The following is a 5,944-nucleotide window of genomic DNA, read 5'->3' on the forward strand; positions in this document are numbered from 1 at the left end:
ACTAAAAACTTACAAAACCTTTGACCAAAGTTACACTGATAAATTTACTTTTGGAACAAAAACTCACATTGCAAATTTCATTTTTCATAACAACTTGGAACAGATGTTCTATTGCATAACTAGTTGTTTAAACCGTTATAACCTTTTGAGCAATTTAACCTCTTTTTACCTTCTCATTTCTTGTGGATTTTTGTGTCCCTTTTCTAGTATGTGGCTTCTTTGTTTAAGCCATATAAGCAATTTCAGATATTTTCATTTTACCCATTTTTGCAGTTTTGCTGTCATTTTCTTTTCAGCCATTTTTAATTAATTCATCATTTTCTTCTTTTGTCTTTTCTAGTGGTTTAAGCAATTTTGGCCAGTTGCATCAGTTTTAATTACAGTGTTTTACCTGTTTTTCCTTGTCCTCACATCCCACCCCAGTTTAAAAACCAAACTGTTTTTCATCTGCTGCACGCAGTGATCTTATAGGTAACCCGGCATTGTTCGTGCTCAAGCAAATGAGTGACACTTTTCTGTGACTTTTCATGATGTGAAAATGTAATCCTGGTTAAAAGTGAATATGTAGCACTTGAAGCACACGGAGTGACACATTTTAGAAACTATCGAACCAAAATGTCTCATTTGTCATCTTGAACCAAAGGATAGAAGCTCCTTGGAAAGATGGATGGATGATAGAGGAAGAGAAGAAGTGCTATACGTGCATGCAAATAATTTTGTATGAAACAGTATAACACAGAACAAACTTGTTCTGAAGAGGTTAGAATTCATTAGAAGTTAGTGAAAAAATGAAAAAAAAAACAATAAAACAAAAACAAAACTTTTGCCTTTGTTTCAAAAAAATGAGGAAGTTACCAAAGATGGTCAGTTGCCCAACAAAGGGTGAATCAGGTTCGAGACGAGTGGTATTTGTGGGAGTTGTAAACATGAAGGCATTGAGGCAGACTGTGTGTGGGTGTGTGTTGTTGAGGGTTTTTTTTTTTTTCTTTGATTGTCGTCTATCGTTTAACCTGCATGCAGCGATTTACAAAAAACAAAAACACTGCGTGGCGGCGGCGGAGGGGTGGGGTGGGGGGGGGGGGGGGGGGGGGGGGGGGGGTTATTAGAAACGGTTGGGTAGTTTTGTACTTTCTTAAAGCACTTGGCAACAAGTCAGTGAACTGGCCACTACCTGTCCTTGCCCCACCCCATCGGTGCATTGTAAGCTGCGTTTCTACGTCATGGCTCTCGCTGCCAGCGGCTGACTGACTGCCACTTCCTTGCCTTTCCCTCGTAGTGACTGGAGAGCGACGCGCCATCGTCCCTCCGGATTCTGCCGAGCAACAGAGAGACGAGGACTTGCGGAGGTTTGTCTGCACAGGGCTGCAGGTGAGCCTGTGTGTTGAGAGAAACCCAGTGTGCAGTGCTGGAGTCGTGTGTGAGAGTGTGTGTGTGTGTGTGTGTGTATATCTGTTCTTGTTGGCCCTTCACACACGCATGAAACTTGGATCAAGTATCAGATCACTTGTGTGGGCGAGTTGTAGAGGAATGGATTGAGACAGAGAGGTGTTCTGAGTGTTCTGTTGCTTTCTCAGTTGTTGTTGTTTTTTTTTGCTTTTCATCTCTGTCTCTGAATCGCACCGTAGAGTCAAACTTTCTCAGTGGGCACGAGCCTACGCGTACGTTAACATCGAACGTCCCTTAAAATCTCCAACAGCCTGTTCTGCTGTCTTGAACTCGCATCACATCCTGTTCCAGAACAAGATAAGAGACGGCTCGCAGCTCCCTTTGGTTGTTACTAATACGGTAACTTGTTTCAGCGTGATGGAGACAGATGTACGGTCGAGAACACTGTTGCTCGCAAAAAAGAGTTAAGCTTCAAGGAGAATCAGTCGATTTTTACGTACATGGAAGCGAGAGAAAGGGGTTTGGCCGCTCTCGACCGGTCACCACCGTGGCTCATCTGATCGGCATGTTTGATTTGGCACCAAACTTTCACCTGATCAACTTCCTGGCAAAATCTGAGCAAATAGTGCAAAGAGATCCAAGCAGAGGGCATCAAAACCTGCACAGCATTATATTGTATTTAGCAAATTGCATTGGGAATAATCTTAGCATTAGCACTGACGTGGCACCAAACACTAATAACGATTGGGTGATTTGTAAACTCTTGGTTGGACATTTTGCACACAGCCGTGCTTTTGTTCTCGCTTCCATCCCACGAGTTTTAGAAGGAAACTTTCCATCAACCAGACCAAGCACTCTCATCTGTTCCATGCTTCTGCTAGCCTCTATCTGGTTGTTTTAATACGACTGAAGCCTGGAAGGAGGATTCCAGAATGCCACTTTATTAAAGTAAACAAACGTTTACCGTGAGCCGGAACGAAACGAGAAGGCTGCCAAGCCGCGAACTGTTCTCCAGCTCTCCCGCCACACTGCAGCGCCCTCCAACACAGGCTGGGGCCCGCAGGTTAGCCCGCTAACCGCTGGTTAGCCCCACATGGACACCAATGAAGCCAAACATGACAATTCTTTGTTTTTGCAAGCTATAGCTTCAAAAAGTACAATTCAAAGACTTGCATAAGTTTTTCAGAAAAAATACTACAAGGAATATTTGTATATTTACACATCTGCAGACTCTGTCAGAGTCATCGAGAACATCAGTGATTTTCAAAGAGTAGACATCACAGTACGCTCATAAAAAGTAGATTATTTTAGTATCAATATTGTATTTTGCATTTGAGTTTGGAATTTGGAACAGTTAAAGGTATAATGGACGATTTTCTCGAAAAAGTCGAAGTCAAACGTCTGTTACTCGCTTTTTAAAAAACGCGCATGCGCCAGACCATCCTACCTGCTCTGCTGCTCCTACGAGCGCGCTTGACAGCGTTAGGCAAGCATTTCTCCAGCGTGAGTGACATGTTGGAAGACCAATAGTTGACACGCGCATCACGCCATTCATTGGCTAAAACATCATCCATTATACCTTTAATGCACTAAATTCAGGAAAAAAAGCAATTCTGAATTACTGATATTAAGCCATATTTGTCTTGGGGCTGGTTTCTTTCTTTTTTTTTTTTAATTCAGTCTATTTTAATACATCATTATCAGCTAAAATAAATTACTTTTAGTGTACCAAAAATGTAATTTATCGCTTATGTCCATATTGAATTAATGTCTCTCTGCAACAAATGCTTGGAGGAAATTCATCTTGGCCCCATAATTTGATCAGATAGTGAATATCACAATTGGCTCGACTCCAAGGGATTAATTGATTTTCAAGTAGGCCGTTCAGTTATGTTTGAAAATCACTGGAGTAAACCATAAAAATAAGCTTTTGATAAGAATTCTGTAGGGAAATATGTGCTATTCCCATAACGTTAGGAAAAGAGTTGGAAAATATTAATTTCATGACGACAGTAAGCCAGGTTTTCCATATCAGTCACTGCTTCACATCTCGTTTTTACCTTTTGCTCGGTGCGTCATGCAGATATGGAGCTTTGTGTGAATCTGCTGCTGCATCGCGGCGACTCCTTTGTGCTTCCAGTTGTGCTTTCATTTCAGTGAGGCTGTGGAAATGCTTGTTGTATTCGCGTCGCCTGGTCAGATCTTCCATCTTCTGCTGACGTTGATTTTATCTTCCAGCCTGTGCGAGACTCTCATCAGAAGTTCCCCTCTTGGAAGCTGGTTTCAGATGGTGGCTTAGAGTATTGTCATCCATCTAGCACCATTTGAAATCAGTGTTCTTTGGGTGGGAAGTGTGTTTCAGCGTCCAGCACCAGCCAGCAGTGAAGCGGCCCGTTGGAACATTTAAGAAAAAGAAAGCAGCCGAGAAGCTCTCGTCTGCGTGGACGACTGGACCGATCAAGCTCTTTTGTCCTCTCTCCAAGGTTGACCGATTTCTTCTGGTGTTCAGAGTCTGCTTCTGTTTCTAGCACCATTTGAAATCGGTTACAGTGAAGGACAGACCTCGTCTCGCTTCTCACATCCAAGCTGCGTTTCAGTCTGGGGAAACTCGGACCATCTTATTTTTTTTAAATGATTTTCTTTTATGTTTCATTCTGTATTTAAAAAGGTAAATTTGCACAACAAGCTCACCAAGCAGCCTCATGTGATCCAATATAACAGCTTTAATTTTAATTCTGCTCAGTTTTGATGTTGACAGTTTAATTTTCTGCTCTTCTCACGCATGTTAATAGGAGCTCTAAATATTAGAGATGGCCGAAGCACCAGACATCTTCAAGTTTTAAAATTTCCTAATGCACTGTACTGGAAAGAAAATGAACTTTCATGCATCAAGAGAACATGATTACTGTGTTACCCCACAAGGTGGCAGCATACTGTAAACTATGACTAAATACATCTTCCTTCCTACTGAACTGTGAAACAAGTTCTGCTTTAAAGCACAGATGGGATCAATTACTTCTTATAGATTTCAGTAAGAGTCAAATGTTTCGCCATTCCTTCAGTTTCACCACTTCTCTTTATATCTTTAACATTTATTAAGAACTTCTTATGCATTTCTTAAATGACATTTTGTCTTCGTTCAAAATATTCATGAACGTTTCGATCAGTTTGTTCTTTGTGCTATAATCCGAGTCCAAAACAGTATTGTAGTTGATGTTACGGAGTTGGACAATGCAATTTTAGCCTGCATAGAAATTAAAAGTATGTTTGTTCTACAAATATGTTTAGAAGATGAAGCACATGCGTAGTTTTGAATGTAGCACACATTTATTGTTCAGGATTTTTTCTCAGCTACTTGAAAGGATGAAAACTTGAAAGCCTGGATCGACTTCGAGGGAGTCCCCTGAATATTTGTGACGTTCCACTGAGGACTGGACCGGCCGTCACTCCGTGACCTGCAGGCCGTGCTAAAAGCAGCCGCCCACCTGCTCGCTGGAAGGAAGCAGCGTGATCGTATCACAGTGGAGCTGGCCTCGGATCAGTTTTAGAATCCATTCAGAATCAGCCGACCCAGAACGGAGAGGTCGGCCAGTGAACTGTTGGTACTTCCTGCTATTGGGACATCAGATAGTTTGAACAATGCTACAAAGCCTTTGAACTGGGGTCTGGCTCCACTTGAATCAGACAGCGATTATTCACAGATATCACATTTATGCCTTAATGAACAACACTATTTCATACATTGAATGAATTTCTATTGTATTTCATCTTTGAACAGCATTTTGATCAAGAATTGTTTTTTTTTTTTAATGTGCTTCATGATTAAACTTTCACGTGACTAAGTAATATATAAATGCATTTTGAATGCTTTATGGGTTTTTGTCTCCCTGCTTAACAGCCATTTTCAAGCCCTGTGCCACAAAGCACCTGCATAAAAATTTGTACTCTTTGTATCATTGCTGCTTCGCACATACCAACATACATAACAGTAAAAAGCTGAGTCTGCATTGTTGTTTCAGGGTTATTTTTATTCCCATACTAGATTACAAAAAAAGTTGTGCTAGCATGAACAAATTTACATCTGGCAAAGAAAACAAAACATTAAAAATAATATTGAGATGTTTCGACATATTTAAATAAATACTGATGAAGCCAGGCAAGTGTGATTTTTATTTATTTTTTCTTTCTAAGAAATCACGTCTCTGTAACCAAGGACACAGCAACTGTGTCTAAATACTTTACTGAACCTTCTTCATCTCAACAGTAAGCGGTCAACTAATAACCGAAAAGGTCTGCCGCACAAATAATTTAGAAAATCTAAATGAAAAAAAAATTGTTTTCTTTTTCTTGTTGAAGATATTTATCGTGAAATGAACAAAGAAAAAAAACCAAGGTGCTGTCGTTGAGAATGGATAATATAGACATTAAGCTAAAGCTAGCTCACCACAGAGCCTCGCTGAACCAACATTTATGCATTATAAACACAATCATACACATTCTTTATTTTTTTTTTATTAAATAAGGCATGAGGCATACCTTCTATTCAGGCACTATGATC

Source organism: Salarias fasciatus, chromosome 20 (assembly GCF_902148845.1).
Source record: "Salarias fasciatus chromosome 20, fSalaFa1.1, whole genome shotgun sequence".
NCBI classification, from domain to species: Eukaryota; Metazoa; Chordata; class Actinopteri; order Blenniiformes; family Blenniidae; genus Salarias; species Salarias fasciatus.